The sequence below is a fragment of the Rhinolophus ferrumequinum genome (assembly GCF_004115265.2).
Source record: "Rhinolophus ferrumequinum isolate MPI-CBG mRhiFer1 chromosome 5 unlocalized genomic scaffold, mRhiFer1_v1.p scaffold_110_arrow_ctg1, whole genome shotgun sequence".
Taxonomy (NCBI): Eukaryota; Metazoa; Chordata; class Mammalia; order Chiroptera; family Rhinolophidae; genus Rhinolophus; species Rhinolophus ferrumequinum.
Window position 1 is genome coordinate 4,626,720 of NW_022680355.1, and position 11,795 is coordinate 4,638,514.

An 11,795-nucleotide genomic window follows, 5' to 3' on the forward strand; every position below is an offset into this window, starting at 1 on the left:
AGGAGCAAGGGGTCCCAGCTCCACATGAGTTTCCCCAGCCCAGGGCTCCAGTGTCTGGAAGAAGTCCTCAAAATTTCTGGCTGTGAAAACCAGTGGAGATTGTGGCTGAATGAGATGGAGAGCTGCTAGTTTCAGGTAGTCCTCTTAAATGGCCTATGCATGACCCTACTGACTGGTGGACTCACTCACTTTGAACTCCAGCACTAGAGCAACAGCTTGAAAGGCACCAGGGACATATGGGGAGGAACTGAATTTTCTGGCTTCAGCGCAAGGACTGTGGTGGTGGGGGGGCAGCTTTCTCCCAGAAAAAAGTGCTGGCAGAGGCCATTGATTCTTTGTTGAGTCCTCCCTGCTAGACACAGGTGGCAACCATATCTGAGTCTCCATGAACCTGGTTACACTGTTTGTTTCGCCCTGGTGATTGCTGGAGACCCCGCCCCACCAAACTTGTGGGACCACTGAAGCTGCTTCCAGTGGATTTTCCATACAAAGAGCCTTTCTTGGCTAATGATGTGGTCTTTCCTAAAATGTTTTAAACGTTTATAAAACCCAAACAAACAGCATCTGGCCTCAGCATGTCCTGTACCTCTTGCTAAATAGCTCCAAGCCCAGCACTAGTGGCAATTAGCCTCAGTTCTCAGCCTAGCCTCTCCCAGGCACCTCCAAGCCCAGCATGGGTAGGACATCTGTGGATTGCTTTGTGACGCATACCAGGTGGCCCCAGGCAAGGAACAGGTGGAGCCTAAACTTGGCCTATAGTAAGACCCCTTCCAGGAGCACCGTCAGGCCACATCCACAGATGATACACCCAAAGGGCAGATTGAGCAGGCACTAGAGACCTGCTAAAGCAAATCCTGCTCCGTAGGGTCATCCACTACACAACAGCTCCTGTATTGTATCCACAGCCAGTCCTCACAACCTATCATCCCAAGGGTCAATCCCTTCCACTGGTGTACAATAAGCAATCAACGATCAACTACCCTTGGAGGGCAAACACAACCCCACAAGGACATACCTACAGCACTGGCTTAGATGACCAGGGGTACTGCACCACTGGGCCCCATAGGACACCTATTACATAAGGCCACTCTACTAAGACCAGAGACATAGTAGCTCTACCTAATACATAGAAACAAATATAGGGAGGCAGTAGAAATTAGGTGACAAATAAACATGTGCCACATTTGTAGGAAAGATGTTGAGGAAAATATGTCTTCATTGGTTGACGTGAGCTTTTTTCTATTAGCTTTATTTTGTTCCTGTATGTGAGGTGATTTCTTTACGATGGTCACAGGTTGAGTAATATCCCCCTTTGGTCTCATTCTCCCAAGCAGGGGAGATATGAGATGATGTTGCTTTCTGGGTCTCATTCTCCCGAGCAGGGGAGATATGAGATGAGGTTTTCTGTTTGGTCTTTCTCATTCTCTCGAGTAGGGGAGATATGAGATGATGTTTGTTGTTCTGTCCATGTTGTGAGGCGATGGTTAGTTTAGGGTTAAAGAAATTCTTGATCAGAGGTTGAGAGTATTCGCTCTTTGTTCTGTCTGTTTCGCCCACATCATCAGAAGAAGAGAAAAAGTAGCTAAGTTATATCAGTATGACGTGATAGGCACATTGCCAGGCTTTGGAAGACCTTGGGCTGATGGTCCCAAGCAAGAACAGTAGATATTGCTTATCTAGATAAATTGGCCCTTTGGCTGGATGGGGAACATTCATATCAGTAACTGCTGGACCCTCCTGGAACTGGCCATTCCTGGAGGGGGAGGCAGGAGCAAGAAACTTGGCTCTAAGGTACATCTGAGAAAATATATAACAGACCTCAGTTGACAGTGTTATTAATTATTATTTCATCATTTGGTGATTTGTCATTGGTGATTTCTCATCATTCTAACATTTTAAAAACTTCCAACAACATGCAGTTTACAACACCAAGGGATCTGATTTCCAGCTGCAAACCTTGTGAGGTCTGGCTGGTTCCTGACCTCTCCAGTGTTGTTCCCATGGTTAGCCTTCTTGAGAACTTGTTAGCAGCTAGAAAACTTGTATGCAGCTTGCAGCTTACAACATCAGAAGACATCCTAACTTCTAACAACAACGACAACAACAACAACAACAACAGCAACATTCTTCAGATTGTTAACACCTTGAAAACTTATATGCAGTTTACAGCTTATAGCATCAGAAGACGCCTTGACTTCTAACAACAACAACAACAACATTCTTGGGAACTAGCAAGCAGTGGTGTGGGAGACGCCTGAGTTTCTCTCAGCTACAGACCTGACAACTTTTTGATTTATGACTTTTCTAGTACTGTTCTCCCCTTGTTTGATGAGCTTTTGACATCTACTGTAATAGTTACTATCCTATAGAGCTTATTACTGTTTTTGGATATTTCTTACTGATGTTATTCGTATTTAGCCAAGTGATTTTTGATCAATAGTAAACATATGTTGAGATCTCTTAAACTTATATGTATGTATACTCCTTTGACATGACATTGTTATCGATGTATATAGTTTAGTCTTAACCACCTTTACTTTCTGTCATTGACATATTCTATTAACTACTTTGTCTTTTGCTATTACATATTGCTAAATAAATTGATTAGATATTGCTAATAAATTCATTAGCCCCATTCTTGCCTGTCCCTCCTCCTCCCCCACCCCCACCCCCCGCTCATCATTACGTAATTGGCACAGCAAGTAGGGTGACCTTATTTCAAAAAGTCCCAGGGGCCCAGGGTCTCTTCCCACATCCTGGGATGGGTGGACACCCACTTCGCACTGTTAGTGAAGGAATGGGCTCATAGGACAGGCCTCTACAAAAATTGGGATGCTTTTTGCATTGTGCCGAACCAGAAGATGTCCAGCAGACATTAATGATGGTCGTGGGAAAAGGAGGTAAAAAAACCAAAAATTTTTGGCTAGGTGTAGATGGTGTTTGTTGACTGCTTATTAGGTTTTTGGAACAAAAAGCTGCCAGAGGCCGCCAAGGCCTACACTCCTTTGAAAAACAATTACTAGTTTGTTGCTGGACTTTGTTGGATACTAAAGCTTTGACCTTAAACTATAAATTATACAGGTTGTTCACAGTTTTATCAGGTGTACTAACATGCCACTGTACACTGGTGGCAATAATGACTTATTACCAATAAATACAAATTTTAAGGCCGAATTGTAGGGAAGTTGTTGAAGAAAATTTGTCTTCATTGGTTAATGTGAGTTTTTGTCATTGGTTTGCTTTTTGTTCCCTCACATGAAAGATGTCATGTAAGGTGATGGTTAGCTTTATGGTTTACTTTTTGTTCCCTTGATTTGCTTTTTGTTCCCTTACATGAGAGACATCATGTGAGGTGATGGTTAGCTTTTGTCTGTTTCTTTGTTCCCTCACATGAGAGACCAAATATGAGGTAATGGTAAAGTTTTGTCTGTGTATTCTTTGTTCTCTCATATAAGAGACTACATGTGATTACCAATGAATACAAATTTTGAGGCCGAATTATAGGGAAGATGTTGAGGAAAATTTGTCTCTTCATTGGTTGATGTGAGCTTTTTCTATTAGCTTTTATTTGTTCCTGTATGTGAGGTGATTTCTGTGCTATGGTCAGGGGTTGAGTAATTTCCCCCTTTGGTCTCATTCTCCCGAGCGAGGGAGATATGAGATGATGTTGCTTTCTGGGTCTCATTCTCTCGAGCAGGGGAGACAGGACATGAGGTTTTCTGTTTGGTCTCATTCTCTCGAGTAGGGGAGATATGAGATGATGTTTGTTGTTCTGTCCATGTTGTGAGGCGATGGTTAGCTTAGGGTTAAAGAAATTCTTGATCAGGGGTTGAGAATGTTCGCTCTTTGTTCTGTCTGTTTCGCCCACATCAGCAGATGAAGTGAAGAAGTAGCTAAGTTATATCAGGATGACGTGACAGGCACGTTTCCAGGTTTTGGAAGACCTTGGGCTGATGGTCCCAAGCAAGAACAGTAGATATTGCTTATCCGGATATATTGGCCCTTTGGCCGGATGGGCAACATTCATATCAGTAACTGCCAGACCCTCCTGTCATTACAACATTAAAGAACAGAACAAAGCTCCAGAAAAAGAACTGAACAAAATGGAGACAAGCAATCTACCAGATGCAGAGTTCAAAACACTGGCTATAAGGATGCTCAGTGATCTCAGTGAGTATATCAACAAAGAGATAGTCAACATAAAAATTGAGGTAGAAAACATAATAAAGGACCAGTCTGAAATGAAGTACACAATAACTGAAATGAAGAATACATTAGAGGGAATCAACAGTAGATTAGATGAAACAGAGAATCAAATCAGACATTTAGATGATAAGGTAGCTGAAAACATCCAATTAGAACAGCAAAAATAAAAACAGAATCCAAAATAATGGGGATAGTTTAAGGGGCCTTGGGGACAACATCAAACGTAACATTCACATTATAGGGGTACCAGGAGAAGAAAGAAAGAGCAAGCAATTTAAAATGTATTTGAAGAAATAATGACAGAAAACTCCCCTAACCTGGTAAAGGAAATAGACATAGAAGCCTAAGAAGTGCAGAGAGTCCCAAACAAGATGAACCCGAAGAGTCCCACACAAATACACATCATAATTAAAAAGCCAAAGGTTAAAGACAAAGAGAATAATAAAAGCAGCAAGAGAAAGGCAACTAGTTACTTACAAGTAAACTCCCATAAGATTGTCAGTTGACTTCTCAACAGAAACTTTTCAGGCAAGAAGGGATTGGCAGGAAAAATTCAATGTGATGAAAACCAAGAGTACTTACCCAGCAAAGCTATCATTTAGAATTGAAGGACAGATAAAGAGCTTCCCAGACTAGAGAAAGCTAAAGAAGTTTATAACCACCAAATCAGTATTACAATCAATGTTAGAGACTTCTTTAAGAAGAAAAATTTAAAAATATGAATAATAAAATGGCAATAACTAGATATCTATCTATCAACAATTATTTTCAATGTAAATGGATTAAATGCTCCAATCAAAAGACATAGGGGCTGAATGGATAAGAAAACAAGCCCCTTATATATGCTGCCTACAATAGACTCACCTCAGATTGAAAGAAACATACAGACTGAAAGTAACGCTTATACTAGAAAAAAAAAAAGAAAGACTTTAAAACAAAGGTAGAAAAAGAGTCAAAGAAAGACCCACTAATTGCACTTCTGGGTGTTTTTCGAAGAAATACAAAACACTACTTTGAAGGGATCTGCGCATCCATATGTTCATTGCAGCATCATTTACAACAGCCAAGATACAGAGGCAGCCTGAGCATTCTTCAATGGATTAATGGATAGAGAAGAGGTGGTACATATAAAACAATGGAATATTACACCATACAAAGGAATGAAATCTTGCCATCTGCAACAAAATGGATAGAACTAGAGGGTATTTTGCTGAGTGAAGTAAGTCAGACAGAGAAAGACAAATGCCATATGATTTAACTTATATGGCAAATCTAAAGAACAAAATAAATGAACAAATGGAACAGACTCATAGTCTGTTCAATCCAGAGAACATTTTGATTGTTGTCAGATGGAAGGGAGATTAAGAGGAAGGGATTAGAAGTACAAATTGGTTCTTACAAAGTCGTCATGGGGATGTAGGGTACAGCATAAGTAATATAGTCAATAATATTGTAATAACTCTGTATGGTGTCAGATGGGTACTAGATTTACCGGGGTGATCACTTCGTAAATTATATAAATGTCTAATCACTATATTGTACACCTGAAACTAATATAATACTCTATGTCACTTGTAATTGAAAAACAAAACAAAACAAAATACGTTTTTGAAAAAGAATACTTTAAAAATTCTGAATACAAGATTCTGGTCAAGTACTTGTTTTGACAATATTTTCTCCCAGTCTTTCACTTGCTGTTAATTTTCTAAATAAAGTCTGTTGCTGAGCTATTTTTTAATTTTGAGAAAGTCTAATTTTTCATTTTTTTCTCATATGGTTATTTCTTTTTGCTTTCTGTTTAAGAAATGTTTGCTTAACTTCAATCTGTAAAGACATTTTTTTCTGTTTTTATTTTGAAATGTTGTGGTTTTACCTTTTACATTTAGGACTGTGCTTCATCTCAGAATATTTTTCTGTATATGATGTGTAATAGAGGTGGAGGTTACTTATCTTTCCATATGCATATCCAGTTGATCCAGTACTGTTTGTTGTAAATATTTTTCTTTTCCATCTTGATGACCTTTGTCAAATAATGATTAACCATGTAAATGTGGGTCTACTTCTGAGCTCTCTATTTTGTTTTAATACTCTATTCTGTCTATTTGTATTTCAAGTACAAACTGATTACTGTAGCTTTATAGTAAATCTTGTAGACTGGTGACATACGTTTTCCACCTTTTTCTTTTGCAATACTGTTTTGAGTATTCTAGGTCCTTTGTATTTCTGTTTAAATTTTTAGAAATAGCAGATGAATTTCTATAAAATTATTTTGCTGGGATTATTATTAGTATCGCTTTATAGTTCAACTATAGTTGAGATCTATTTAGCTGAAAGTTTACATGCATTTAAAAAGAAATATATTCCACAGTTTGAGAATATTGTGTCTATGAATGTCAAAGCTCAAGTTGGTTGATCGTCTAATAGTTCTATCAATTACTGAAGAGGAATACAAAAATATTCATCTCTGATGTTACATTTATCTAGTTTCCCTTTTACTTTTGTTAGTTTTTGCTTCGTGTACCATATTTTGCCATGTATAATGTGTACATTTTTGCCCAAATTTGTGAGGGAAAAATAAGGATGCGCATTATACCTTAGTAGTACTAATTCCATATCTATATAAATGTTTTTAATTCTTTTATTTATGCTTATGAGTTAAAAGTATAGCTGTAGAAATCAATAATGGTATCTATATGCAAAATAATACCCTGAAATATTATAATTAATTTTGTTGAACTTACAACGAACTTGCAAAGACAAAGATCTCTTGGCCTTCTGTGATACATAAATATCGTAAATTTGTTACTGTTTCTTACAATTTCTTGTACCTGTATCTGTTCTTGTGTTCCATAATTACTTGTTGCATAAAATTTCTTGTACCATAATATGTTATAAAATAAATGCTAAATTTTCCTTATAATACAAAAATTAAGTAACTAAATGTAAGCAAATAAAAATTTGAATTAAACAATTAAAATGAAAGATTTTTTTCCCTGAAAATTTGGGCCAAAGACATAGGTGCGCATTATGCATGGCAAGATAAGGTAATTTGAAGCTTTGTAGTTAGGTGCATACACATTAATAGCTGTTATGTCTCCATGATGTGATAACTCTTTTTCATGATGAAAGATCTCTTCATTTTTGGTAATACTTCTTATTGTCAAAATAGACACTAATAGACACAAAACACTAATCATAAAAAAATAGACACAAAACACTAATCATAAAAAACAAACAAACAAACGAACGAACAAACAAACAAAAAAACCCTAGAGTGGCTATATTAACATTGGACAAAAGAGTCCACTGTTAATATAGCCACTCCAGGGTTTTTTTTTTTTTTATGATTAGTGTTTTTCATGGTATACAGGTATCCCCTGCTTTTCAAAAGTTTGCTTTACACTGACTACCCGGCTTTTACAAAAGACTGCATTAGTATCTGTTTTTGCTAACTGAAAGAAATCCAATGAGGATTTTTGTTTTTATGAAAAAAGCCATTACTGTACTAATGTAGGTCTTTTGTAAAAGCAAAGTAGTGTAATGTGAACTTTGGGAAGGTAGGAGATATTTTTCACTTTACACTACTCACAAAAGGTTTTATAGTAATACTCTACTGGGGAAACGTGTATCTTTTTCCATCCCTTTTCTTTCATTTTATTTGGACCTTTATATTAAAATACATCTTTTAAAGACTATTATTGCTCCCTGCTTTTTTAATGTGACAATCTTTGCCTTCTTGGGGGAAAGTTTACTCATTTAAAATTAATATAATTATTGAAATGATTGTATTTGAATCTACTATTTTATTATTTTCTATTTGTCTCATTTCTTTCGTTTGTTTCTTTGCTTCACTTTTCCTACTTTCTTTAGGGTACACCAAATATTTTAAAAAATATATTATTTTTATACTTCTATTGAAATTTTAGTTTTTCCTGTGTGAAAACCTTTTAGTTGTACTCTAGGAATTTCAGTTTGCATCTTTAACTAATAAAAATCTATTTAGAGTTAATATTGTACTAATCCATAAAAATATAGAATCTTCCACGAGTCTAATACTACTGGGTCCTCTGCTCCTGTGCCTTTGTACCATATATGTTACAACTACATACATTATAAACTCTATATTATGATGTTCTATTTTTTGTTTTAAATTATTATATGATACAGAGAAATTAAGATATTTTGTGATGAATTATGTTTTATATTTTCTGATGGATTAAACATGGCCACAAATATTTATTTTTACTATAACTTCTATTGCAATGTGGAGTCTAATTTCCAGTACTCTTGACTTGGGGCTGACTTTAGTGCTTCATCAATAAACTGCAGTGAAAGTAATGGTCTTAATCGTCCAATGCTAACACATAAAAAGCCTTGATGCTTCCACTTCAGTTTCTTCGAATATTCCCTCTTGTAACTCAACCACCATCCTGTGAGAAGCTTAAGCCATATGGAGAAGTCTTAAGTAAGCTCCTAGCCAGCAGCTACATCAACTGCCAGCCATGGAGTGAGCCATCCTGGCCTTACTGCCGATTGTGTCTTTCCATGACTCCAGCCTCCACTGTCATCTGACTAACCATATGAAAGATCACAAGTAATTCTTGTCCCAATGATCCCAATTAACCTACAAGACTATTAAAGAGAATAGTATATTTTTATGTTAAGCTACTAAGTTTTGGGGTGGTTTGTTAGGCTGTTATAGAAAATATACTCATATGCTCATTCTTATCATTTCTTCTACCAGTTATCACTTGGTGTAATTTGCCTTCAACCTGGGGAACTTCTTTTAGCATTTCTTGTGATGCAGATATGTTAGTTCTGAATTTTTACATTTTATTCATAATCTGCAATATGTTTCACCTTTATTTTTGAAGAATAATTTTACTGGATATAGAATTCTGAGTTGACAGTTTTCTTTTTATCTCTGCACTTATTGTTGTTCCATTGTCTTTTATCCATGCTGTTATTAATGACAAATTAGCAATGATTTTTTAAATCATTTTTCTCAGTCTGCTGCAAGAATTTCTCTTTTCTTTTAGCTGTTTGATTATGGTATGTCTGATTGTGCTTTAATTATAGTTATCCTGCTTGGGATTTAGTGAACTTCTTAAATGTATAAATGGACATCTTTTATCAAATTTGGGGAGTTGTTGGCCATTATTTTTCAGTTTTAGAAGTTTCTATTGACATATCCTCAGGCTTGGAGATTCTTTCCACAGCCATTTCCAGTCTATTAATGAGCCTATTAAAGTCATAAAAAAAAAAAAAAGGAAATTCTGTTATAGTGTTTCTGAGCTCTAGAATTTTTAAAATTCTTTCTTAGAATCTCTATCTCTCTGCTTACATTTTTCCATCTGTTTTTTGCATTATGTTTACTTTTTTCTTTAGTGTCTTTAGCATATTGATCATGATTGTTTTAAATTCACAGTGTAATAATTCTAACATTCCTGCCATATATAATTCTGGCTCTGATGCTTGCTCAGTTTCTTCAATCTGTGTTTTATGCCTTTTAGTATACCTTGTACTTTTTTTCTTGATAGCCAGATATGATGTACTGGATAAAAGTAACTACAGTAAGTAGGCTGTTAGTAATGTGGTGGTAAGGAAGAGTGAAGGGGAAGTATACGGTCCTGTGATTAGGTCTCAGTCTTTTAGTGAGCCTGTTACCTAGGCTGTGAATTTTACAAATGCTTATTTATTTACTTATTTATTTCCCCCTTAGGTGGTACAGGATGGCTAGAGGTGACTGGAGTTGGGTATTTCCCTTGCCCTGGTTGGTTCAGCTCTGATAAAACCCCAATAGGTTAGGTTCTGATAAAATAGTTTCTCTTGAAGGCTGGCCCTCTTAAGAAGGGCAGAATGCTCTGGCATATTTCAAATGATTACTTTTCCCCTCCTCTTACCAGAAGCCTAAAGGGATTTTTCTCTCATCTTCACTGTGAGACTTGGTAGAGCTCCTGGAGGTAAAACTCACAAAACTGTGAGTCCTCCCCTGCTCCCCACCCCATCACTGGGTCCCCTTGGAGTTTTTAACTCTTAGACTTGTCCACACTGAGCCTCCAGCAATTTCAGAATGACTGATGGAGGGATAAGCAGGACTAGATTGGTAAGAGTTTAGATTTTATTCCAAGTCCTTGGAAGATTAAATAAGGTGTGTTTGGATCTAACTTACAATTTAAAAAGATTTTTCTGACCAGTTTGTGGAGACAGGAATGTGGTCTAGTGGGTAGGACAAACAGAAGTTAGGGGACCAGTGAAGAAGTCACTTCAGTTGTCCAATGAGTGTTGATGTGATCTGAGGGTTATGCAGCTAGTCTCTATCTTGGAACCAGCCTCGAATATTTCCCAAACAGAGATACAAATTCTAGGCTATTCAGTGGCCTCTGAGGGCAATAGATCATTGATTCTCCAATCTAAGTTCTTGAAATAAACATTGCATGCCAGAAAGCAGTGTCTTTATATTTAGCTTTATTTTCACCAACTTTATAGTCCAGCCCAAAGATTTATTTGTCACTTCCTGAACTTGCATCATATTTCTCAATTTTGTAGTTCTACACATCACATTTCTTCCTGTTTGAAATATATTTTCCTTATACATTTAAACACTTGTTTTTGAGGTCTTATTCAAATACTACTGAGGACGTTTTTTTCTTTTTCTCATTTCTGAGTGACCTTTATTATTATTTATCTTAAAATGTATACTAAATGCTAGTTTACACTGTAATTGCTATTTTGTATTGTCAAGTACTGTAAATAGTCTGAGAAGTTATCCTAATTGCCTGGTAAGTTAGCAATTCACAATTTCATGGGACCTAGCAGAAGACACGAGAATCCTGAATCAGAGACAAAGGATTTTAAAACTTAGGCCATAGCAAGCAGTATGAGCTTTATGTTTTGTTGGTTCTCCTTGCTCTCCAAGTCCCATGGGAGTAACACAGAGAAAGCCCAGGTGGATTTTGTGTACTCAGGGGCTTTGTGTCACAGTTGAGGAACCCCAAACTTAGGAAAGCTGACTATTTTATAATGGGCTGCAAATAAGTCTTCTAGACTTTTTTGCTTTTAAGACAGACATTATATTTTTATACTGGACAATCAGCAAACCTACCCTCTATTTTCTCTGTCTTCCAAGACTGTTTATTCTACAAACATCCTTGAAAAAATAGCCTGGAATAAAAAGGCAGTTAGTGCTTTGTACAGAATCAAGGGAGACTGATGGAGAACTGTCTCCCAATATCATTGGTGCGAGGACTAAGTTCCACATGTACTGTTATGGACTGAATGTTTGTGTCCCCCCTAAAATTCATACGTGGAAATCCTAACCACCAATGTGATACAATTAGGAGGGGGTGTGTTTCGTAAATAATGAGGACACGAGGGTGGAGCCGTCATGAATGGGGTTAGTGCCCCTATAAAAAGAGACTCAGTAAAGTTTGCTTCCTCTCTCTGCCGTGTGAGGACACAGGAAGAAAATAGCCATCTGCAAACTGGGAAGAGGGCCTTCACCAAGAACCTGACCATGCTAGTACCCTGATCTCTGACCTTCAGCCTCCAAAACTGTGAGAAATAAATGTCTGTTGTTTAAGCCACCC